The 26,492-nt window shown below is 40.9% G+C and overlaps 2 long non-coding RNA genes across 2 annotated transcripts in view; one reads left to right on the forward strand and one right to left on the reverse strand.

Moving 5' to 3' along the window:
* Nucleotides 1-1,926: 1,926 nt before the first annotated feature.
* Nucleotides 1,927-15,619, reverse strand: LOC125184621 (uncharacterized). Its single transcript, XR_010834420.1, has 3 exons — nucleotides 15,294-15,619; nucleotides 5,876-5,935; nucleotides 1,927-2,386 (listed from the first exon to the last, which is right to left on the reverse strand). It is a non-coding gene; the product is annotated as an uncharacterized lncRNA (long non-coding RNA).
* LOC106043088 (uncharacterized) overlaps nucleotides 8,246-26,492 on the forward strand; it is a 70,506-nt gene continuing 52,259 nt past the window's right edge. The window contains exons 1-2 of the long non-coding RNA XR_007168942.2: nucleotides 8,246-8,536; nucleotides 17,754-17,860. This is a non-coding gene — a long non-coding RNA (uncharacterized lncRNA). The remainder of the gene's footprint in view (nucleotides 8,537-17,753; nucleotides 17,861-26,492) is intronic.

The raw sequence follows: 26,492 nt of genomic DNA on the forward strand, positions 1-26,492 counted from the left end.
TATAGCTGAGGCCTAAGTTTGTTCTCTCTGGGAAATAGGACATAGCTGAAGGCAGAAGGATGGTATTGGTACATACAAGACCCCTGCAAGAATACTGCCAGGAAACAACTCTAGGATGTGCTCTACTAGATGATGATGATTATTACAGAATCATCTACATTGGAAGAGACCTCCAAGATCACAAAGTCCAACCTCTGACCTAACACTAACAAATCTTCCACTAAACCATATCACAAAGCTCTACATCTAAACATCTTTTAAAAACCTCCAGGGATGGTGACTTAACCACTTCCCTGGGCAGCCCAAAGAAGAACAGTCTTTGCTTTGACCAAGTTTTGAAAATGAAAATTCACTCACATTTTAAAGACAATGGAAAGCATTAATAAAAAAAGAAAAAAGCTCTTGTTTGTAAACAGTAGGCTACTTGTAAAGAGATCATTTTTACATCTTCAGATGACTGATTAACAGTAAGTAAGTGTACAGCAACCATAACAGCACTTATTTGCAAGTATTCTATAGGAATAATAGTTTACAAAATCATTTTATTTCTCTGACTTTTGTGGATCCAATTGTGAGATATTAACTATTTTTTCACTAAATGTAATCTTATAAACATGCTGAGAAACATATACCCTTACTCCTCATGAAAGGTTATGCTTTTGGATGATGACTCCATCTCATAAAGGGATTTCAGTGCTATCTGCTGCCTGACCTAAGTAACCTGTTTGTGGCTTTAGTATGTTTTTAACGTGAGTGAACGTCCTTACAGATACATTAGGTGGGGTTTTCTGATTTTGTTCTATGCAATACAGATAAATAATTCAGCAGTGTACGGGCACCAAGGATTTAGGAGGCTCCAATTATATAAGGTATCTTTGTATACAGTGGGTTCAAGATAAGTTCCTCTGACACATAGTTTACATCAAAGTGCAGAGTCTGAGGGTGCATGCTGGTGAAAACTGGAAGTAGCATGGAAAAAGCTGAGTGAGAAACAGAGCACTGAGCTTCTGTAAGGGTAACGAAATGGTCATCTTCCCTTCTTGTCCATGCTCTTGAAAGCTTATTTTGCTAGGAGATGAGAACATTGCTATTACAATACAGCCAGGTTAATTTGATACAAACTGCCTGCATACAGAAGCATATATAGAGAATTACACCTAAAAACTCAATGGCCTAATTTTTGAATAATTAGGAACATTGAAAAAAAAAAAAGTACTGTAGAACAAAGGAGGAGCTTTCTGCTTGCTTTAGCCTTCACCTTCAGAAAACTAGCAATCAAAAAAAAACTTGCAATCAAAAGACTGCTTTACTTTCTGTGTGGACCCGTAACGTTACTCTCCTTGTGCAGCAGCTTAGCCTTCATAGCCCTAAAATGTTCTCAATTTTTTTTTCTGTAGACACTAAAATCCACAAGAGGGCGCTAGGGCGCCTCATTTGGTGGTTCCCTGGGCTTGAAGAAATACCACAGCAGTTACCCAGATTCTTTGTAAATTAATGTTGAGTGGTAATTTCTCATGGTATTCATTTAAACAGAACATCTCTGAATTCTTGATGCACTGATAGGAAATGAAACGTGATAAATTAAAATATTTCAATTTAAACAACACATCCTCCTCCCCTGCCCCGTTTCTCATTTTCTCATCTGCGTCAGCCATAATAATGTTTGCTTCTTCAGTAGTTCCCTCGGGAAGGAAAAAACTGCCTCATGCTGTGCTCTAGAGTTCAAAAGTTCTCATTCTGTTCTGGAGTAATTATCTCCCTACATCGCTGCTGGCCCAGGTTTGCAGGCAGATCCTGCCAATACCAAGTCTGTTTTCCCCTGGGAGAGGTACCCCATCATCCTGGATTTGCCATGTCACAACAGCAGCACTCAGAACTACAGTGCAGTCTAGCAGTTGATGGATTTTTGAAGAAAATTTCCCTTAATGGTCACATGCTACATTGCAAACTCTGGCAGCTCTTTGAAGAGAATGCCCCCCGCCTATGGGAAACCAGCTATAGTTGGCAACTTCTGTCCAAAGTTATCTCATTGCCCTGAAAATTACGAAGGCAGACCTCTCGCTGTTGGGAAAAGCGTCAGAGCATGCCTCCTCCTCCAGCAGGGGAAGAAGCTTGTCAGATGCTGCTTATTCCTGGCAGGCCTGGTGCTCATTTCTTCCGTCAGTTCCTGAAGCAAGCCTGTCCTGCTGCTTCAGGAAGGGCTGGAGAGCCAGTGCGCTTCCTGTGTGTGACAGGTTAAAGCTGGGCTGAGAAATGCGTGCTAGGGTGAGCAAACAGGACACTCAAAAGTAAAGGGGAACCTGGCTAATGCTGAGTGGCGATGAGAAGTGCCCCTAACTTACCTCTGCGTGGCATGTCGGAGGCTCTCTCATTTCCCTATGCCATCCTGTAGAACATCCAAGACAGTGGTCAGTACCTGATGAGGCCTGAGGCACTACAGCTTGTAATGATTTCTATTATTCCCTGGCAATGCCAGTAATATAGACAGCATTACTGAAAATAGGTGGCGGGATGTTTCCATTGCCCATAGAAATGGCATTGCTAACAGGTTAATAGCAAAGTCAAGCAGAGGTCTTGAACTTGCAGAGGTCTGTGTCAGTGAGACTATGATGCTGAAAGCAATGTAACAGGGAGAGGGTAGGAGTATGCTGTAGAAATCTCCTGGGTTCATGGGATCCATTATTAAAGAAGTAAAACGAAAATTGTACCATCTTACCAAAGAAAGTGTTTTTTACAGAACTGCTAGAAAAAGAAAATACCAGCTGGCCCACCAATTTTCTAGGTGAAGGTAGTCAGAACCTATCACAGGGTATTCTGCATTAGCTTCAAAAGAGAGATGAAAGCAACAAACTACCATTTTGATGCATAAATATTCAGTGCTTGGATACTATTAATCTGTTTTCTTTCATCAAACCCAGGAGGTGCCTGTGTTTCTGCTGTCAGATAAACATGCAGCCCTTTAAGTATTGCTCAATGTCGCTCTTAGCTCAAATCTAGGGAATTTCATGAAAGGTTTTCAATTGTCATAACTTGCCACTGCTGCTGGAGGCAGTCTTGCCTGTTCTCTTCTGCTTGTTCTTCTGTCTTCTCCCTCTGCCTTTTTTTTGTGCTGGCACAAGCATCCATACAGCCACGTAGCAGTGGGATGGGACCAGGTCCGTGGGACCAGCAGTGATGTTCTGCACATTTAAACTTCTCGTCAAATTGCAGTGTTGGATGTGACATGAAAGTTAATTGTCTGGCAAAGTCAGTCTTCATAAAATGATTCTTTTTAAGAAGCCCCACAGTAGACAATTCACTGTATATGTTGTCTGCCAGCTCCAAGCTGGGAGGTGTCCTCCTGCTGTAGTTTCTTCCACTGCCAATAAAATACTGCTGCTAGCAGAACGCAGTATCGTCCATCCCCTCCAGATGTACAGTAAGCTCCAAGGTTCAAATACAGTAAGGTACTGGAGAGATCTGAAGGATAGCTGTCAGTGTACGGAATGTACTGCTACACAGCTGGCAGGCTTCTTTGTATTTTTGTAAGGGCTGGCCTGTCCTTGGCACTTCTGCAGGAGGTCAAGGCAGTGAATCTGAGTGAAGGCGAGTTCTTCCTTCCAACCAGACCACTGACGCTTCAAAAAGTGTTACCTTAGAAAAGCACTTCCCTCCAGCAAACTGAAACATACGAGCTGAGTGAGGCTCTCCCAACAAATATGTGTTGCCATGTGACTTCATACAAGAGGATCTGTATCTATTATACAGACTGCAGCTTACATCCAGCTGTTGTACATACCATTCTCAATGCTAAGATGTGCGGACCCTCTCTGACAGCATAGTTCTCTCCCTTGTTTATCAACAAGCAAAACCATCAGCCAGCAGACCATGGGGATGAAAAATAATGTATAGAATTAAAGAAAGAACCCAAATTCAAAAGTCTTGTGAACAGATCTTGATTGTTGCTCCTCAGTGTCTTATAATCAGTATGTGAGAATTCATATTTGGTTGGATCTTTCAAATGTCAGGAAGTTACTCCCTCTTCTACAGGAGACCCACTCTCATTTTCCAAACAACAGTAAGGATTACAAGAATTACAGCTTAAAATTGAGATATGTAAGTTCTAAATTCAAGACTTAATATAGCACAGGTAGCAAGTTACATGAATGTAGTACTTTGCAAAAGCTGCCTGCTTTGCATAGTGACATACATAGGATTTTCTTGTTATACATCTGAAACAATTCCATAAGTGTAACAGTAAATTTCATTCTGCTTTTAAATTTACAGGTATGATTAAATACCTTGATTTGCTTTCCATTAGACTTAAAAAAAAAAAAAGTTAATAATGAATACATTGCTCAGGTTTAAAAAAAAATCACCACAAAAACATTAACTATCTAAATGAGATATGTAAATTACCCCCATCAAAATAAGCTGGCTACAGTCAGGATTTAATGTATTTTTAGTTGGTTCCTTTCATGTCCTTCACCAGAGTCCATACAAGCTGTTCCCACAATATAACTCTTTGTGGCTTATCTGCTCTTTTCTCTTTCAAGAACAAGTACAATTAGCTTCCTCAGAGGCCAGCTGTGCTGGGGTGAAGCATTGCCCTGTTTGTTGTTTATAGACTTTAAACTAGCACAACTCCTGCCTCATCAGAATGGCTTCAGCTCTGTTTTTCATAAAAGTGTGCTTGGCTGGGCTCTCTTCATTACCATTTGCTCCAACTTGCTTGCATTTATGGAGGTATTTCTCACCTCAGAAGAGTTTATTGAAGTGGTCAGCCAGGCCAGCCAACTAAAATGAACAGACTGAAAATGAAAAGCAGATGAGCTTTACATTTCCTCCTGCCTCCACCCCGTCTCTTAGGTGGATTCAGTTTAACTCTCATGCCCCGTTTTTAAACACACTTAAGCTAAAGCTGTGCAGCATTCTGCTGTGACCAAGGCTTAGCAGTAAAGTTGTCTCCAGAGTGCTGCATGGTTAATACAATGTATTTTTTTTTTCTTAGATTTTTAAAAACATCTCTTTTTAAACAGGCATGTTTTACTCCTCGCGCCTGGTGACAGAACACACCCTTCATCTACTTTTTTCTGCCTGCTAGCTGTTATGTCAGTAATGAATGGAAACTGGCATAAAATGCACATAACTGAGGGAGCTCAGGCTCTGTAAAATCAGGCCACACATCTTAAGAATTCGTATTGAGATTACAAAACATTGTCTTGAAAGTCAGTATGGCTATGTCCTAATATGGCTAAATCTGGTTCTGATGTTAAACCACAACAGCATCTTCTGCTGCCTCATGTGCAGTATTATTTCTGCCTTCCTGGATAGGCTGTACGCTGGGAAGAGCCATTGGGAACTGCCACTGGGAACAACGGCAGCCCAGAATGACATCTTTGGAGAAAATGGGTTATTTCAGTAAGAGTTAGAGGTCTTTAATTCTGAAGGCTCCTTGATCCCATGGATGTAAACTTATACTCAAAATCAGGGAGATGAATTCCAAGTTCAACCTCTGCTCTAAAGCACATGTCAGTTTTTAATTTATATTGAATAATGCTATTGCTGCTGAAAACTCTGGAAGACAGATCTAATTACTTGAAATGTGTCTTAAGCTGTAAGGACTACTACTTGCTGGGAAGGAGGTGGAAGAACAGGTGTGTGAAAGGAGAACATCAAATCATCAGTTCTAGGCTACATAACCTCCATGGTTTAATATCCCTGTGCATTATCCCTCCACCCCTGGCTTTAGCTTTTCCTTGATAACAGGAGTGGTCATTCTCCTGAAACCCTCATTTTGCATGAGTTCAGAACAAAAATGACAGTAGAAGCGACACAGATGCTCTTAACTATTTTTTCTAACCTACACAGAGGCAGTAAGTCAAAGAAAACTCACTGGGAGGCTGGAGATAGAAGCAGTCTTATTCCTGTGTTCGTTCACCTCTGTCAGAGAAGTCTACAGAGAGAACAAATCCTGTTAGAATTCACAGCGTTTGTTTAATTGGACATCTGTGATTATGCCAAGAGTTTATTCTAGTAGAAGTATGTGTGGGGTGCCCTTTTTCACACTGCAATTCAGTGCTGCAGGCATTGCAAAATGAATAAATTTGTGTATGTGATTTTATAGCTAATAGAGCATAATGTGCCAACATTTTATCAAGTTACATGTAGTGGTTCAATCCAGTCAAAGAGAGGTGGCTCTTAGTGCAAAGTCTGCGAGGAGGGAAAAGTTACTCCTGTAATCTCTTCAAAGTCTAACACGATTAAGAGCCTGACCCTTCTCACACCAGGCTTAAGTATCAAAATCTAATTAGAATCCAGTTACTAACCATATTTCCACAACGAAGCCTGGGTACTACAACTTGCCTGTCAGTATCTTTAGGGAAACTCAATGATGTCTTTAAATTGGGCAAAAAGTGGCAAACTTTCTAAGAAGCGGAGAAGGCAAATTAGAAAAACATTTTCCTTTTAAAGTCGATAGTCCCACAGGTAAGAGGTTTAGAGGAAAATGTGTACATACTTGGCAAAGTTGATCTTCTCTTGATGCTGACATTTCTATTCCTTTAAGGGGTATCTCACAGATACCAAAAGAGGCCAAGAAATCAATCTCACCTTTGTAACTAAAGAATTAGACTTGCTTCAAACTCAAATGCCCGAGTTGTTTTAGATACTGCTACAATCGAACAAGCTTGTGTCAAACACTCATAAAGAGACCCCCCCCAGCCTGCTGCAGTAGGGTACCTGGCCTGTGACATCTACAAATTCCTGGGAGATAGCAGAGCTCTCAGAAGTTGTTGAAGTCCTCAGGAAGAAAGCATCAGATATCATCGTGCTGGGGTTTAATTTGGGAGTTTTAAACGAACTCTTGGTGTTCAGTTTGAAATCAGAAATTCCCCCAAGTGCAATACTGTGGGTCTGAGGCACTGGATTAAAATGGAATTTGGATGAACATGTTTCTGACTGGGGCTTCTCTACAGGTTACTCAAGTACCACAGATAAAGCTAAAAAGAAACCTTAACTAGGTTCAGGCAGGTCTGCTAAGCCAAAAGAAGAGGCTAGAGCTTTTCTCATGTGGAACTCCTCTTGCCAGCAGAATTACTTTTGAATCACATCACTCGATTACTAGCACAAATGCATGATTCTACATACTGTTTGATTTAACGCTGAAAAACAAACAAACAGGAGCAATATAAAAATCCAAATTCTATTTCAGTCAGCAGGAATATGAGACATAAGCCAGGCTTAGCAGTGGGGAAAATCCCCATGCTTTTCAGTTGTTGCTGTTCTTTCTAATAAATGTTACAAATGGTGTGAATAGACACAACTTCTGTTACTGTCACTGGGAAAGTGACATTATGCATGTCCTATCTATCTCTGCAGGTATGACTTATCTTCAGCAGCTTTTAGATACTTCTGAGAGCCTACTGATTTCTGAGAGGGAAAGAGGATGTGCTCAATATGCTGACTTCATGCTTCTCAGCACGTGCAGTAGGAATAGGAGCTCTGGGAATTTGTGCATTTTCTTGTTCACAACTGGAATTATGCAATTTTATGTTGCTTATTCTTCCTCATTTTAAAATGCGGTATTCGTGTGCTCACTGAAACCTCCATGCAGTTTCAAATTGAACATGTGCTTTCAGGAAGGAGCTTTTTTCCCAGAATTGGTACATTTCTAATGAAAGATCTCTTAAACAGAACTTGCCTCATGCTCAGCATATCACTACGATCAAATGTGAATAGATGGAATCAGGAGTGCCACTCCGTAACGTTGTTATGGGCCTGGATGCCCCAGTGTGACTTAATCACATTTAGCTCTTTTCTGCCCAGCCTTGATGATGTTAAGAGAAGGACTCTATTCTGTAAGAGACAGATCTTCCTCTACTTCACATTTTCCCTTTTTGGGCCTTCAGTGTTTCCCCTCCAGTACCTCCTCCACATTGTGTGTATGCACGCTTTGAGACAAAGGCTTTTACAGTCCGGCCTTCAGGTTGCGTTTGGCATACTGCTTGGCTGTAGTTCCCAGCTACTCTGGATGTTTTGGACCATGAGGGTAACAAAACTCATCACTAGGTTATTAACAGTGATCCAGAAATGAGTCCTGAGTACCCAGAGAGGGTACGTGGGGGCACCACAGGTAACGCAGAATTCCTTCTGCCAGGGAACAGCACCTGTAACTGCAAACTAGCAGGAGCAAACACACTGGTGCATCAGGCTATGGGAACCCTATGCTTTTACCTGTTCCCCAGTCTAGAACACATATTGTAATCTGCCTGGTCTTTCTTTCGCCTTTGTTAACAAAGAAACAAGAGAATGACCTGAAGAACATCTAAAATCACTACCTGCCTCCCTGGCCACAGATTGGTATTACTGAGCCTCGTTCCCACATGCAGGTGTGCTCACACATTTTACATTAGCCATGTGGCCAGCAGCGACTGCCACTCGTGTCTGCAGTGCTTCTATTGAGTATTAATAGCACCTGAGGGAAGAAGAGTCTCCTTTCCTCAAGGTTTTGGCTGTGTTCTTGGAGTTTCTGCCTTGTGTAACTACAGTGTAACAGGTAGGGGCTTTTGTCTTGGTTAAAATGGAGTCTCATGTAGTTGTTTCTGCCCTGGTACTGAGGTTCTTGGGAGCAGTACGCTAGCAGCATCTGCCTTCAAGTGGTGAGTGTATTCTCCTGCTTTGTGTCTTTGGAAGTACTGGTTGCAGTCTGGGGCTCGCAAAGAACTATCTCCATTGCTGTTTCTTGAGAAAACAAGCCCTACTTCTCACTGTGTTAGCTTCTCTGGTGCTTGGAAGGCTTGTGGGTAGTGTGATTTGGATTAGCCTTTCTCTGGTACCTAGCAGTCCTAATACTCTGTTGCAGTTACTTGTTATTTTGATTTGTTATTATTAGCTTTGAGCCTTTTAACCTGTAAAACGGAACTGGTCACTTAATCTCAGTCTCCATGCATGTCTCCTGAGTAGTTTTGATTGTCATGATATTAAGTCTTGAAAGCTATGGTGAGATTTGCTGACTACTGTAAACAAAGTACCTGTCCTGTTTACCCTTCCCTTGCTCAGTGTTCGCAGCCTACTAACAAGACTGCTTTTGGGCAAGGAGACAGCATGCTGCTGACCAGCCCTCTTCAGCACCATCTCTCTAGCAGTTTCAGAGACTGTGCACTTTTATGAGTCTTTCAGGATAAGTGAGATTTTTATCATTATGTGAAGGGACTATATTAGGAATAACTGATTAAATGTTGGAAGGACTTCTCTGATGCAGTGACACTCTCTCTGGTGGACCAGTTCCTAAACCTTCCGAGGTTATGAGAACAGATATCGGCACTAACATTTACTGGCAACAGGGTGCTAACAGAAAGAGCCTTTATTGTGGGCAGATTCTCCTTTCTGGAGTACATATTGGAGACAACGAATCTGACTAGTCAAGAATGCAGATACTACACAGAAACAAGGTGTAACTATTGAGCAGAAACACTGGCCTGCCACAGTGGTCTTGAAATGGTGCTATAGCTAACCTGTATGAAATCCAAGGTTTGACTGTGCTGTTGTAGACAGCTTAGAAGAGAGAAGAAAGAAGCTCCTGTCTTCCCTCTCAGTGAGAGTATTGTACATGGTCTTGCATAAAGTTACTTTGAAATAATCTGTTTCTAGAATTGGACCCCATTTGACAACTTGCAGGTTATCACCTCTGATGACTGCCAAATGATCAGTCTGCTTTGCTTTCCCTTTTTCTCTGTTCCGACAGCAGTACTACTTGTGTGTGTTGCAGGGGGAGGCAGGATTCCTTTTGCTGTCACCTACTCTTCTCATGCAGCTAGAGGTTGTCTTCCTTTTGTTTCTATGAGAGGACTTCAGCAAGACTCACACAGTAATTGTAGCTCATGAAAAAGCAGTCCAGCTAGAATCACCTTGCATTCCTGTGCCCTTCAACCAGGAGCTGTTGCAGTAGTCCTTTGCAACTAGAAGTAAACAGCAAGGGTTGTAAATATATGGGGAAAGGCTCCTATCCACCTTCTTTTTCCGTAAAAGAGTATGGGGAACATCCTTTTTCTCAGCACGTCACAATCTTAGAGCTGTACTCCTGTTCTGCAGTGCAGGCAGGGATATGCAGAGACAAAGGGCGTACACGTAGAGCTTTTACTGAAGTATTATTTGGTTGCCCTGCATAAGAGATGTGAGAAGCAAATAGCTAACTGGTGGTTACAGCTTGGAGTAGCTCGTCTTTGGCAACGCAAGGCGTGCAAGCTAGTTCAGAGCGGCATGAAGGCTGTCACAGATCCGTGAGCTATCAGCGGTGGTGTCCCCTGCTGGCTGCTTCTGCTCTCCTTCAGGAGAAAAGCCTCCTTACATGCAGCATAGACTTCTGTTCGTGGCACTTAATTCTTCAGAGCACTTTAACTGTGTGTGTGTTTTTTTCTTTTTCCCTAGGACACCTGCAGGAGAAAGTGTTGTGTATGACTGCAGTAGATCTAGACATCTTTCTGCAATCCAGTCAATTAAAAAAAAATATAGCTGAACAGTAAGAGCAGTGAATTGGAGGTGGAGCTGGGATATTCCAAGCCAGCAGGATTATGGTTTCTTTACACTTGGCGGCGTAAAACTACCACTCTTCCAAAATACATGTTTGTGATGCATTTAGCAGTTTGAGTACCATAATGAAAGCTGGATGAGAGGCAAAACTCCCAGTCCTGGAGCTGGTAGTAATCTCAGCTTGGGAAGAGTGAATATCTGATGGCCTGTATGGTTAAAAAAGTGGGGATACAATTACTAATGTGATTGAATTAAAGATATTGAATCAAAGAGCAAAAGAAAGATGGGAGAAGGCAAATTCTGCTTTCCCTTCTACAAAAGCAGCCTATCTTCTAACTGTTTTAGCCCAGCTACTGAGATACGGAGCCTATTGACAGTGGGCTACAGTCAGAATGTGGCCAGCAGTGGCCAGAAGCACAGAAACGTGCTTCTACTGGGTGAGGATAACTCCCAAATCTGCTGCTGCCTGCACCCATCAGAATTAAATGATCATTATGTAGGGTGGGGAGAGGAAAGCAGGGCTGCATTTCTGTAGAGTTGTATAGTGTTTGTTTTCTTCATCTCATTACCTCTGTGTCAAGGGGTGAGGAGTGTTTTTTCCCAACGAAGGGAGGGATGGGATGAAGATTGTGTTAACTGCAAGCTTGCTGTGAACTTGGATTTATAAATTACTGTCTCTCACTTATGGAGCTTGCTCCTTTCCTAAGAAATCACGATATAAGTCAGAAGGTGTGAAACTAGCTTGGCTTCTGGTAGAGCAGGAGGCAGCACTAAGCAAACTTGTGTTTTGCTTGAGCACTAAGTTGCCTCCAGGAGGCTTGTAGGTTTTTGTTCTGAGTGACTGTAGTACAGTTCCCTATACAAAAAGGTTCTTGTCTGCATGACAGATTTCACACGTTCCCAGACTATGCTTGTTCCACCCTTCTCCTGAAATATCCAAATATTCCCGGGAGTACCTTTTGTCAACCACAGTGACTTTTGCTCAGGCTTAGCCCATCTGTGATGTTCAGTTATCAGTACTATTATCTGTCCAGGATACACTGTTATACTAACCTCAGTGCTAATGTGATGATGGAAGAAGTAGGTAAGATAAGTACTGTCCTTCCCTGCCTGTAGGAACTTCGTACCCTACAGAACAAGGACAAAATCCAGAGCAGTGTCTGAAGAACTTCATGGAATGAGGCTTTCCATCCAGTGCATATGTATGTTTGCACAAGTAACTTGTCCTTTTCTATATTAGCATTACTAGCACAATAACTATTTCTCGTCCTCACAGGAGTCCTCATATTCCACCAGGATTACCTCACAGCTCATGCCCTGAAATGGCAGAGATGCACTCTCTGGGGTTTTAGACTTGCAATGACTGATTCTTTCTTTAGCTGGGAAATAGCCTCAGTTCTCAGAGCAGCAGCAATATGAAGTAAGTGGTTTATAAATTGAGTTCAGAGCAGCAAGCATATTGGTCTGCCCAGAAGTTAGTACGCTACAACTAATGGTAGAACCGAATTAAATGTAATCATTCTGTGAATGTGGAGAAAATGGAATGTGTTCCTTTAAAACTTGAATTTTAACTTGCTAAAACCTAGTTTCTTTTCTTTTTTTTTTTTTCCTATCTCAGTCGTTAACTGAGATATGAGGTCTTGCTCAGGAACACTTTCCCAGCCTTCTAATCTCTAACCTAGATTTATTCTTGGTTTATAGCCACTTGATCTCATAACAAAATTGCCCTTTAGCTTAAACAACTCTTCGCCCTCACTAGTGTTTTTGTTCCTGTTAATATTTGCAGATGACAAGAGAACCATTGTTTAGCTTTAATTCGACTGTTTTTCCTAGGCTGGCAAAGGAAGAGAGGAGAATACAAGAACTCTCCTCTCTGTAGAAGAGTTCATGGTGTGCATCAGCTTAAGAAGAGATAAAAATAATGATAAAAATGAGAATGCTGACTTTACTGAGATCTTAGTAACAATTTGCAAAGTTGACCTGGCGTTTGGCACTAACACTTAACACTTGACCTAACACTTCAGTATGGAAAAGCAGTAAGGAATATCCATCTGATCATGTTGCTGGTGAGCCTTCTCAGCAGTGTGCATTTTCCATTTTTCTCTGTGATTCTGTCTCGGTCTTAGTCCTTGCAGTTGCTGCTGTTCTGCTGAGATTTATGAAAGAGGTTTGATGAGCCATAAGGGGATTACAAAGGATTTAAGATGAAGCTTCTGGAATTGCATGTTCCTTTTGCCATTCAGTCATTGTAGGAACAATAAGGGTATGTGTTCCTCCATTCCTGGTGAGATAAGAATGACCTCCCAAAAGCAGGGAGGCTGCAGGTTACCTTTCTGCCTAACTGATGGGACTAAAGCAATCTGCAATCTGCCCAGCCTGCTGACAGGTTTCAGCTGACAACTGTTACCTAAGGATGTGCTATCTCATTTATCTAGCTGACTTTTTCATGCCTTATTGTGTTGCCAGGATCACAAGAAATAGCTGCTGCGTTACTGAAGATTTACTGTATGTAGCTATTCTGCAGGGACACTAAAATGGAGAACTGGAAATCACTCTTTTTGTTTCCTACAATAGACCCTATCATTTGATAGTGTAGTAACCAGCAGTCCTTTGCTTGACTAACCTCCAAACACTTATTTCATAATCTATTCTCATGTTAGACTCTGTGCAATGCAAAGCAAGTAAAAGGTGGTGAGCTCTGGCTAAATACTCAAGTTCTAGTTTGTCTTAGAGAACTCTGCAACAACAAGCATGCCTCAATTGCTTTTCTAACACTGGGCAAACTGTACAGACTTGCTTGTTTCTTGTGCATGTGATTAAGAGTGTAACTGCACTAACTTAAATCATTCAGTTGAAAGTCTAGACAAAAACAGAAGGCATCTATTTCAAAAGACTCAAGCTTTTCAATATGCTGCACAGCCTATAAGAAAAGGATGAACTATATCATATATATGCTATAACTTGGCATTACTTTCTCTCACAATCTATTTTCTCATGTTGCAGTGAGCTAAGGAGACTTAGTTTTTTTTTTTCTAACCCCTGATACATAGTAGGTCTTATCAAATGAACATAAATTCTAAGCAACTTCAGAACAGCTTAATAATTATACTTACTGTATGAAACTTTCCAGCACTCAGAAAACTTCACAATATAGATTAATAAAAATAGTAAGCTATGCGCTCCTGAGTGAGGGTGCATAACTACATACCACAACCAGAGCTGCTGGTCCTTACTCTTTAGACAAGGTATTTCGTATTGAGACAGGTGAGAGCAAAACCTTTCTCTAGTTTATGAACAGACAAGAAGCTGCCAGAGTAGATGTCACTCTCAGAAAGTGAGCTCGGCAAGTGAGGCTTTATTTTCTTTAACTGAATTTGAAGTACCACCTGCTCAATCAAGCTATACTCAATGTTATATACCCTTGTGAAAAGGATTATCCATGTGCACCATGGAAATGGTGCTCTTGGAGCATGGAACTAGGCCTATGTTCTCATAGCTTGTATGTAGGCACAGTTCTGGTGGCTGCAGGCTTTCCCTAAAGGTTTGTCTAAAGAATAACCATATTAGAAGGTACCTGCGTAAGAATGAATATAACCTTAATTTCTCTTGCAGCACTTATTCTTTGAGGCCAAGACTTGTAGTATTGTAGCACAAAATATACTTTGAGACAAGACACAATGCAAACAGCAAGCGTGAAGGCCACCTTAATTCTAATCGTTTGCATAGAAAGACATAAGTAATTTTCCAATTTTCTACATAATGGATTATGTTTTACTGATTGCTTGATTATGACTCACAATTAGCAAAAATGTTTTTTCTGAAAAATGGTATTAATGGTGTTTTCCAGCATAAAACCATTTCAGAAATCTGATTAGTAAGGGGAAAACAGTCATTTTAGTTTTGCTGATGTTTGGGCAGAAGCTTACTAAATTAGACAATTGGACTACTGTTACTGATGGATTTGCAATACTAAGTGTCTATTTATCATCTTGCCCTCAGCACTAAATGCTACTGAGTAGATACTCTTACAGCTGAAAGGGCAGGCCTGCAGGCACTGAAGAGGAAGAAGTCACCCCTATAGCTCTTCAGTTTTTCTGCATGCTGACAAAAACGCATCTGATTTAGGCATGTTATCTGTAATTCCAGGTATTTAAATGGATGATGGTCATTAACTTTTAGTTATGTATGGCACCTGGTTAGACAGGAATGGTTAAGAAAACAACACTAGGAGCTGGATTTTAACTCCTCATCCTCTTCTTTCATCCTGTCTCTTGCTCTTTACAGCTGGTGGGAGGGAGGACCCAGATGCTGTTTACACAAAGATCCATTAAAATACTCAAAATTGAAGAATTGCAGTCTTTTAGTTGTCACCTGTGGGACCTTCCTCATCTAAGGCAGCTGCAGAGGATGGGGGAAAGCCTGTCACATGCCCCTGAACTGGCTCAAATTCACTTGTATACAAGTAAATTTTTGTCACTATAAGTGAGGTCCTTGGAGGCTGTCCTTGGGTGTCTGCTGGGTGACTATCTGTCCATCAACTCTGAGATTTAAATGAGTGTTTAGTTTTCTACTGATCTTACATTAGCTCAGAGCTGATGAACAGGCCTTGTTATCCCAGCAGGCCAGTGCTGCAGGAAACAAACACTTGGAGTCAACCTGCTGGGGTAAGGGGGTACTATACCAGACACATCCATGGCATACTGCTGTGCCAGAGCAGCGGGGAGTGGCAAAGTAGCACCAACTTCAACATTATTATTTTCAATTAACTGTAGCATACCACTTACAGGTACCTCAGTTCGGTCACGGCCCACTGCTGAGGTGAGGGAGCTGGCTGAAGGGAGCACGGCCGCCCTGAGGGACAGCCGCCTGAGAAGCGAAATGGCAGCGGCCGCTGGGGCCGGGTGCTCCCCTCAGGGAAGGGCGCGAAGGCGGCGCCGCCGGGCTCTCCTCACCGGGGGGCTGCCGAGACGGCGGAGCCAGAAACTTTCTCGCCGTGCCCTGTTCCTGCCCCGCACGTCGAAAATACGGGGCCGGCTCTGGGTGCTAGATGGCGAGAGAGGGGCGTTGCGAGCTGGGAGCTCGGCGGGCTGGGGGCGCCTCCGGGCGGCGCGGGAGCCTACCTGAGGCGCTGGAGTCGGGAAACCGCGGGGTGTGCTCCATGAGGTTGCCAGGGCTGCCCTGGAGGGACAGAAAAAGGCACAGCCAAGTTTTAAATACAGTAAACACACCTCAGCTTCAGGCGGCAGCACGCTTTCCCCTTCGTCCTCCAGGACAAAGGAAATACAGTTGATGTGTGACTGCAAACCTCATGGAGTTGCCATTCTTTCCTCTTTTAGTAGGTATAATTTCAGATACAGCTGCTCACTGCAACTCAGTAGCCATCTTGTGAGGTGCCATGCAGCTTGCCGTGGTCCCACCTGTGTGTTTCTTCAAGCGTTTTCCTCAAAACTGCAGCATGCTGCTGTGGTGGCCAAACCCTTCAGAAAGGGTTTGAGGTGATGGCTTGAGCTCTGAACAAATATCTTGCCCAAAACTAGGGCCTCAGGTATATTTGTGTGCACAAAAGTGGAGTACTGGAATCCAGGCTCCAAACTATAGCCCGGAGCAAGGGCCTGCTGTTGTATTTGGTCATAAATTAGCCCTGGCTCAATTGCCCATCAAATTTAGCTGGAGAATTCTGTGACTGTATAAAACTTTATTTGTATTTCTATGACTACTTCAATTATTTTCTGTTGCAGTGAGCCAAGAGACTAATTTTTTGAGAGAAACTGAGTAGCTTTGTTTTTTTCTTATCCTACTCCTATCCACAGAAAAAGCCCCTTGTTTCTTTCTAATTAGCAAGTTATATATAGTTGAGGTTACCTTTAATAGATAAGGAATTGGGATTAGGACCTGGGCTAAGAAACTTCGATTGTTTGCACTTGGAATTCATCTTCTGTTTACAAGTGGCTGTGGCCCAAATATTGCAGGGCAGTCTGTGCGGTCCTTGTCCCTTTGAAGCTTCTCCAAAGGGCAGGAACCAAGAGGCTTCTGTTCTGGATTGTGAAATCTGCAGTGGGAATTTATCCTTTTGTTGCTTTTTGAAGGATGAGAAAAAGGAAAAGAGCTTTGTTCTGATCTACTTAATGGGCAAAGATTACTAAAACAGCTATCTTGGCCTAGTAATCCTCATGCATCAGCAAATCTCCCTGACGGCCTTGTCCCCAGTCTGATCTCTGAGGAAGCGCACAGCATTGTAATGGCAGTGGTCTGTTTCTTCGCTCTAGATGTATAATTATAAAAGTTCATTGAAAAGGTAAATATTTTCTGGTGAACTCATCTGATTTCATGCTGGAGAATGATTGTAACAAAGGCTATGTAATAAGACTTCTATGACGGTGTGCTGCTATATGAATCAGTAAACTGACTGACAAATGTCACGTTGATTTTATATTCCTTTTAAGTAATCTTTTCTCAAAACACAGCATAAGCTTAGTTATGGGAGTCCTTTGTAGCTGCTTAGCCTCTTTGCTTGGAGATGCCTGTGTTCAAGAAGTGACCTAATCTGCTGTTCTTTCCTTGTATGTTCAGATATCAAAAGGAAGTAGAATGTAGGTTCTTTTCCTGTTTGGTTTTATATAATCCTCAACACTTCTTTGTAATAATAAAGGCCTTTTGATTTGTGTGGTGCATAGTATGCCTTCTGGCAATGCTGTATCTTTACTGCAGCACTTTCTAAAACATGTTGTGTATGTAATATATTGGCCTTCTGTACTAAATGATGCAGTGGAGGGATCAGTGCATCTGAGCTGCTCTTCTTGCTGGTGGTATTGTGCAAAGAAGCAGGCTGTCAGCTCTTCAGACTTGCTCATGAGCTCCTGGAGTTTTTTTTAATCTGTTTTACCTAAGTTCTCATCATTAGCAAATGTAATATTCTTTGGTGAGTTAATGTGAATTGCTGGTGTACTATCTGCTGAAGTTTTCTAAGTTCATGTGATAGAAGGTGGAACAAGAAAACTTAAAAAGGTGGGACACTGGTTATATAGCACTCCTAGTGGGCTGGTACTGCTTCTCCATTTGAATTCATATAATGAGAACGTTAATTAACATTCTTTATAATTACGGTCAGAAGTTATGATTGCATTCTTGCAGGGTTGTATTGTTTTAATTTTTGTGATTACATGGGAAGTGTTGAATTTGTTGTCTTTTTATGTAAGATGCTGTGCTCTAAAAATGACTTCTAAGGAGTTTTTAATTTTTTTTAGTTTTACTGCTGAGACTATGGTAGAATTACCCCAAGATAAATTTTCCATGCTGTTCAAGCCTATGACCTGACAGAATCAGAACGTCCTAAAATGATCATGTCATCAAGGTAAGCAGAAAACATATACTTGGGGGGGGGGGGGGGGGGGGGGGGGGGGGGGGGGGGGGCGTAGCATGCATAGATGGCAACACATGACACACCTGCAGCTGAGACTGCAGAAACAGTCTTAAAGGTGGCGTAGTTTTAATGTATTATTTTCTGAAAAGCTACACACACCATATTGTTGAGAGAATATCAGGAGACCTCTGCTGCCATTTGTTTCTGGATATACTTTTGGTCATGTTAAGTCGTGTGTTCATCATAGAATGGTTTATATGCTTTTAATATAAGAAAGTACTGTTTTAATTGCCCTGAGTATGGTAAGTAATTACTAAGTATGGAGACAGATTCCAATTGCCAAGCTGGTAACATGGTTTGAAACTAACCTGCTCTGCTTTCCTAAATAATCAGAAGGTACTTTGTCCTCGACTTTCTTTTCAAGAATGGCAATGTGTTGGTCAAGCATAGTGTTGACTCCTGCCTCACATCACATAAGGATTTTATTAGAAAAGTAGTAACCGTTAGTAGGACTTTAACTTCAAAAATTTGGCATTTCATTACTTACTTTTCTGCTTGTTTCTCCAAAAACTGTTTTTCTCCACTAACAGTGTGTACTTAACCTTGGCTGCCAATGCTTTCCATACTATAATCTTACTTCAGGAGCTTTGTGTATAATGACTCTTCTGTCCTGTTTGTTTTATAAGCCAAGTTCTTTGCTGCTCCCTTCAATTTTGAAATATTTAGTGACACCTTTTCATGGATATGCCTCATAAGTACATACTTTGCTTTCAAGTTTCCTTGATAAATAAGAGTATTTTCAGTCATTTAGCTAGGGATTTGAAAAACTGGTGGAAAGCAATATGTGAAAGAAATGCGTGAAAGTGATTAGGAGATGAAACAGACTTTACAGTTGCACATATGTGCTGTTTTACTAGAATTTGCTTAGAAAATGTGGCTGTAGAACATAGTATTGATACGTGAGTTGAGCAATGGGGCTTACCAGTCTAGTAGAGGAAGCCCTGTGCTGGATATTAGACTAGAGGATTTCTGATCCTTTCCTTCTTCTACGAGAGTTGTGCTGTGGGTCCTGAAGGTCTGTGCTTAAGCTTCTATGCTTCCCATATGGCTGGAGATGTTTTCATTATTGTTGTAAACCTATATTTTCTGTGCAAGCTTTCATTCAAATTAATCTGCCTCTTGGTTCACCTGCTCCAAACAAGGTAACTGGAGAAGCCATCAAGTATGCTAAGCTCATGATGACAAATGCTGGGAAGGCAAAGCAAAATATTTTCTTTGAAATAAGCTTTTCTGTAGCCAGAAATGGGAAGTTTCCTAAAATGTTCATTTGCCACCTTTAGTTGTTGACATATATCAGCTGTGGAAAAGCTGAGCTACCTGGCTACAAAGAAGAGTCTTGTGTAATGTTAGACCTTCTGCAGCCTTTTAAAAAGGAAGTTACTGACATCATGTGTAGAAGAAGGAAAAATGTCATGTACCTGGTTAAATAGTGCTTGTTTGGTGGTATGTTTTGGAAGTGGAATGACCTAGAAACGTATTACCAGGTGGGTACTTCAATTGCAGTAATTTTCCAAAGAGATACCTAAAGAATAGGCATGGCTTGAATGGACCCTCGCTAGACACAAGAAAGGAGAAAACCATAACCTATTCTAACTTGAGGAGAAACTCTAGCAAGGCAGCTGGTAGCAGTTCCAACCAAAGTAAAATCAGAAAGAACAGTAGCAGAAGACTAATTTTAAAAAGTCAACATTTCTGATGCATTAGAAAAATTTGAGGAAGAGCTTTACCCCCAAATAGTCCCAAACTTAATTAAAATGCAATTTTCTACCAAAAGCTTTGTCAGGGAACTAGTTAGGGTTCCAAAAGATACATACCCTCAAAGATGCATACGTAGTGCCTTTCAATTAAGTAAATGGTTAAGTGTAAGTAGACTAGAATTGTAATGCTGTTGTAGGTGGGAATGTTTTGAATCCCTATAAGAGTTGAATTACTCATGAATTATATAGACAGGAAGAAATAAAATGGGAATGAATTGGGACTCCCTTTCCAAACACTGAAAAGAGACAAAGGTTTAAAATATGATTCGAGATTACCTAGCATTATTTTTTTTTACTGTGGACACGGATTCAAATTTCTGCTTTTCTAGATTTGGAACAAGGAAATGAGTCTGTAAGATGAGTTCCCTACTGCTGGGCAGTAGCTGCTGAGTTAGGTTTGGCTTCTTTAATTCTGCTGTTTTATAAAATTTACTTTGAAAGCTTTCATTTTGTGTTTGAATGCAGAAAAAAATTGCAGAAACCACAATGCTTTTTGGTTTGTGGAATTCTTGTTTTCTGGCCAAGCCTCATTAAACAGACATTAAAAGTCTTAAAATACTCTTTTTCCTTTTTAACTATGTTTCATTCCAGTGTTTAGTTTCTCTTCTAGACTTCATCCAGGCTTGGAGATCCATAGCTGTGACAATAAAAGAAGTTGCTTTTTCTTCTTGTTCTCTTCCCCCAACCACTGCCCCAGATATTAGAAAGCTTGTGAAAATGCCTTTAGTTGTTCAGAAAGCAGACAAAAGTTCAAGCTTGTGTTAAGTCAGGTTCAGAACTTTGAAACTCACCTCTACAAATTGAAATGTGAACTGAATTTGCCATGGCAGACTGTTTTTCCTTCTTTTTTTTTTTTTTTTTTACTTTAATAGCATTGGAGAATGTTGGAAGTCATCAAATCTTATTCCCTGTTATATAATGTGCTATTTACCAGTTTCACTGTATACTGGACATTAGATTCGTGCCTTTTCTGCTTTAGAGAAAAAGTAGATAATACAGAAAACATGATTTTCCTCTCTTCAAATGACATGGTGACATTTCATTTGCTAAGATAAGTGTTGCATTGCCTCAAAAATGTACTTATGAAGATATCTTGGTAGCGGATCTTGTAAAACTTGATAATGTCTTGTAGGTATCTAGGTATCTTACTGTCAGAAGCTGCAGATGTCTTCTTTTTTTCAAGTACAGCTACTTTGAAATAATTTTGAAACAAGGTGTGGAGCCAGGAGTTGGCCTCCATGATTCTTGTGGGTCCCTTCCACTTCTGGATTTTCTACGATTCTCTGACGGTGCTTTCTTTGTCTAGAGAAAATGGGTATTTATTTCAGGTCATTGTGTTGGGAGAAAGGAAATTAGCTACTTTAGTACAGTCTCATGGTGGTGTTTCATTGTATCTTGGTGTTCCATTGCTCGAAACCAAACCGATCTCTTTGATACACTCATTGTTAAATGTAACTTTTTTCCATATAAGAAAAAGAATGAAATTGGGGAACATATTAGATGCTGCAGTTGAAAATAATGAGATTCCTCCTAGATCCTCTAGGCAGGAAACATCAATACAGGGATTAGGAGATTGGACACTGCTGAAAAGCAAAGTTAGAATTCTTCATGGACACTCTGGTTTGGGGAGATATGCAGGACCAGAGCTGGCATATTTAAAAACAAAAACTGACTTCTTTCCCATCTGTTGGTGGAAATCTAGAGTCTTTCTCTTCCCCCAAACTGTTTACAGCTGAGTGTAAGGCAGTGGTGGGTTAGTTTTGATGAAATAAAATCCCTTAAAGAACAAGATGCAATGATGATGCAGAACCATTAATTGTGGTCCAGGATCTTGAGAAATGAGACTTCATCAGGCTTAGTTCCTTTGCTGAAGATATTTCTTGCTGGTTTATGATTGAGTTAATTAGTATTCTATTAAGGAAAAATGAACCAGCCCAAAGTGAAAGCATTAAAGCTGTGATAGCGGCTATCATCATTCGTGGATGAATGCTTTGGGCTTGCACTTGAGAAGTGAGTGGTGTGTGGGGCTGGAGCTGGCTCCCTCATTTGGCTGGCGTGTTGGTACTTCTCCTTGTCACTCCTCAGCAAGAGTGGGATAAGTTGTCTCATCTGGTTTTGTGCAGTGTTGTCAGACTGAAGATTGAGCAAAGAGGTAAGGCAGAAAGGACAGTTAGAAAAAAACGTAGAGGAAGATCAGATGGGTGGGATAAGAAGACAGAGTGTGACTGTTAACTAACTGTATAACCCTGTGTTAATTTTCCTAGTTGCAGGGGTGATGGCGAGGGTTCAGGTTTAGTCCTGAAAGAACCTCTTTGGAGGGAATCTCTCCAAATGTTAGATTTGACACTTGTTTCATTTGGTGTCCCCACATTCTGTTTCACAGTGCACAGGTTGTAGTCCTTGAGTCGTCAGTGTGCCCTTCTGCTTAGCTAATGCTGGTGTTGGTATCTTTTAATGTTTACTGTTGATGTTTTTAATGGTATTGCAATAAAAAACTTTCACACTTCGAAAAGACAAGCTCAGAGTCAACCTCCACGTGCCACTTTTTATGGCAGACCAGTCCCTGATAAGCTCATCTCAAACATGAAGTTACGTGGCTTCACAAATGAGCTGTGAGCTATCAAAAGCTTACATGAAGTAGTTTGTGTTATGCTGTCTTATCCTTGGTGCTTTAAAGTTATTTCCAGAGCGGCCAGATTAATCAGGAGTATCACAGAAGTATCTTATGTTGGCTTGGACTGATTTTTTTTTTTCCACAGATTCCTGTTCTGTTGATGTGGTAACTCAAATAGTTTAGGAAACTAGCTTATGAAATGCTGCTGTGCCCCCACCCCCAGCATGCTGTGAGTTCCCACCACTGCCTTTCACCACTGCCTTCGTTTTCCATTGAGGATATTTTTCTGGGAACACTCTTGAAGCCAGATCACTAACGTGATCAGAGTTAAACAAAAATGAAATCTTTGGAGGGCTGCAATTTGTGGAGGATGCGTGAGACAATGACCTGCAAGCCTGCTTTACAGAAATAACAAATCCTGGAATGTGGCCTAGATTCCCCACTGTGCGCTGAAGGAGATGCTTACAATATTGTGTTTTTTTCATTTCTTCTAAGGCACTGAGTAAGATTGTCCTTATTCTGGCTGCAACTACAGTAAGAAGGCATGGCTACAAGCCTCAAAGGTTTTAACCCCTCAAATGGTTTAAATGAGAGGTTTAACTCTCAATTATCTGTGGAACTCCATGAAATAAGGTGTAGAACTTGGTTTGGTTTAGAGCTAAAGGTTTATCTGAATTGCAGTATGCTCAGGGACGCTAAATTAGGTGGATACAAGAAGACAGAAGTCTTGCAGCAGAAAGAATTGAGTCGATGACAGAGGTTAGTGGGAAGCAACAAATCCCACAACTGTCCATATGAGGTTTCCTGTGACTTGCCATTGATTAGGTTGCTGGGGTATGTTGAATTACATGTGCTGGTTGTTCTGCTACACCGAGATTTTTCACACAGTAATAGCTTTCCTTTTCTGTATCTGCCATTTGATGTTACTATGCAGCAGTTTGTTATACCGCTTACTGTTCTGGTCACCATTTTAGTTGGAAGATACTTTGCTTTATCAATGTGTGCACCTCTCACTTTCTCCACTCTTTCTCTCTGTATGTGGTATCGATAATTCCAGTTGGCAGTAGTAGATTATCTAATATTGTTTGTGATCTGCTACAGAGTTGGTAGCTCTTTGAAACATCTCCCAAACTTTAAATGCCCTTCTGAGGTTTTAAATATTCATCTGAAGTTCACATTTGGACTTACAGAAGTGACAGTAACTTAGAAATGACATTACCGAAAGCAATAATTTGGGCAATTATTTACCCTCAGCAGGGATATATTTTACTACTAAAAATTTTCAAATATTTGCTTCAAATGGTTGATGAATACTGGCTGCAGACTGAAGTGTAGCTGCTATGGAAAATTGCAGGAAAAGGTATAAAATGATGAGTGAAAAATGTCAAGGGTAATATTTGTGTAACGTGATTTCATTCATACGTTTATATCCAAAAATGTCTCTCTAGATCATCTGGGAGTTGTGCTGTTGAGTCATGTTAGTCCTTTTTCACATTTACTCCATTTTGTTTGTACTTCCCAAATCTATTTTATTTTTCTCATTTTCTTTTACCCCGCTGGTTTGTTCTTTCTTGGCTTTATTTTTAATTAGTTAAACATAAGTGGCCTTTGACATAGCTAAGATTATGAAAACAGTGGGACATTGGTTACTGCTTTGAAAAAGTAAGGCAAATATTTTTGTGTGTTTGTTCTCCTTTGTCTATTACCTCTCTCCTGGGGTCGTATTGTCAGTGAGTGAAGTAAAGCAGCCACTTGAAGGGGAGAAAGGGAATTTTCTTTAGAGTCTGTCTTAGTTTTCTGCGTATAATGGCTAGAGGCTCTAATAAATCTTAGTTCATTGTGCTGTGCAAAGCTACAAATGCATAACAAGAGTCTCTGAAGTTTACAGCGTGAAGCGTTATGACAGACCAGACCTGGCAGGGAGATGAAATACTTTAATTTTAAGCATGCATATCAACAACCAAAGATTTGGAGCCAGTATCTGATCATGTTTAAGGCTGCTTGAAAATTTGCTCTCTTGTAATGCTGTCTAAATGGTAGCTAGCCTTCTGGAAACCTCATCTTTTATAGCCTTTCTAGGGTCATGGAGGAGATGGTGACAGGAGGCCAGAGCCTGTTTCCTAGCTTTGGTGCCAGCCCAGCCCTGCAGACTAGCAAATATACTCTTCCACTCACTTAAAACCTTGTCATGTGCAGTACCAAAGGTGGTCAGACTGTGTTTGCTCGGTCTCGTTTGAGGTTTGTGTTGGATTTCATTTGAGACTACGGTCTTTGATGGTAACCAGAGGTAGAGATGGTTTAATGACCGATTCTGTAGCCAATAGGTAATACAGATCCCTGAGAAATGAAGGCATGAGTACTGTTCCCTTGCTTGACTTAACCCAAAAGTTTTTACTGAGATTCTGATAGTTAAGCAAAATTTAAGTTTTGTCAAAAGAACCATGCAAAAATAGTCAAGAATCCTGTGTCTGTCTGCATGCTTTTTGTAATGTAACTGGTTAACATCAGAGCAGTTTGAGGGCATTTCCAAACAGATTTGTCAAAGGATGCAAGATCCATACTTGTGTTGCCTTCCTACAGAGTGCTGCTTGGGAATTGCTCATTGTCACTCATCGCAGGTGACAAGTATTAAGTGCCTTGTGACTTACCTAAGGGGATCTTTTGAATTCTGTTTCCTGAAATGTACAGGTCTGTTCCAGGTGGCCCCAAAGGACTAGTTTTCCTTTTCCCCAGCTGCAGATCCCCTCAGGTGCTTAACTAAATGTGTGACAAGCTCTTCTAAACCTTAAGGAAAAAAAACTTTAGAGCTTTAATGCATCTGGCTGTCACTGGGCGTTCTGTGGGACTGCACATCTGTGGCAAAGGCGCTCCTGAACTCCCGATCATTTGTTACTGAGCCTTCACTTGAGACCCAAGAGCTGTTGAGATGAACCCCTCTGAGAATGCTTTGAGGGCATGTTTTTTATTGTATTTTCCTCTATCTAACTCCCTTCACATATGAAAGTGGTTTTGGGTTTGTTTTTATTTTTAGGATAAGCAAATATCCTTATTTTTGGCTAATATTATAGATAGCTTAAGCAGTCTTCTTGGAGGCCTGTGGATGTCCGTTCCATGGAACACATGCAAGGCAAGCAGCTTATGCAGAGCACTTCTCAGGTTTGGAGCCTGTATGACTACAAGGATTAATTTATGTAGTGTTTCTAAGTAGGGGGCTTTAGTGGTTGTTGGTGTTTCCCAAATCACTGAGGTGCAGTTTTCAAACATGATCAGTATTGTCCTGTTCATCCCACTGCAACGAACTGAAGGAAAACAGGTGAAGTTTGGAATGAATCATTTTAGAAATATCACTGCCCTCTCAAGTTGCTGTTGGAGAAATTACTACCAGCTTGGCAGTAGCTGTGCCCACTTGTCATTCTGCACTATAGAAATGATGCTCTCTAGACAGACAAAAGGTAAGTGATGCTGTAATAAATAGTACCTGGACTTTGCCTTAATTCTGTCTGACTACCACAAAAGGGAAAATTAAATAAAATAATCTGGGTTTAGACATGTGCTTGAATCAAACTGTACATAATGCTTTCTTGAATGAACTGATGAAAATTTAAACTTCGTGCCTGTGGAATTTGATTTTAGAAAATGAACAATGCCTTTTAAATGATAAAGGGTTACTGCTGTAGTGTTGCAAATATAAAATAGTTGACATTTAAAATGTCAATAGTTTCAGCATTTACTGTAGAATTCTGACATTTTAATAGAGACCATTGGAGCTTTTGTTTGTTTTAAATGCTTTGCTTAAATTCTTTTAGCAAATTATTGGCAGGCTGGTCATCTTTGAAAGGTGGCAGCCTCTTCTGGGGCTACAGCTACTGGGGAATCAGAGCCCCTAGTTTTGATGGTGACAGCCTTTGAAAGAAGGTCAGTCATAAAAATGAGCACTTGTTTCCTACTGCTAGCACTTGCATTTTGCTCATGACAGGAAGAGAAATTCAAGAGATGGAATTCTAATTTCTTGGAAATTGATGTGTACTGAAATTTTTAGGGATCAAAACTAGACTGGGCCTTGGCAGACCTCATTCCTCCCAGAATTTGGAAGGTTGGGTGGCTTTTGCAAATCCCATCCCTCTGTGCCTTGGTTTCTAAGGTGTAAGAGGTTGGATGATAATGACAGTTTTTAAAAAACTATCATACTGAG

Source organism: Anser cygnoides, chromosome 12 (genome assembly GCF_040182565.1).
Source record: "Anser cygnoides isolate HZ-2024a breed goose chromosome 12, Taihu_goose_T2T_genome, whole genome shotgun sequence".
Taxonomy (NCBI): Eukaryota; Metazoa; Chordata; class Aves; order Anseriformes; family Anatidae; genus Anser; species Anser cygnoides.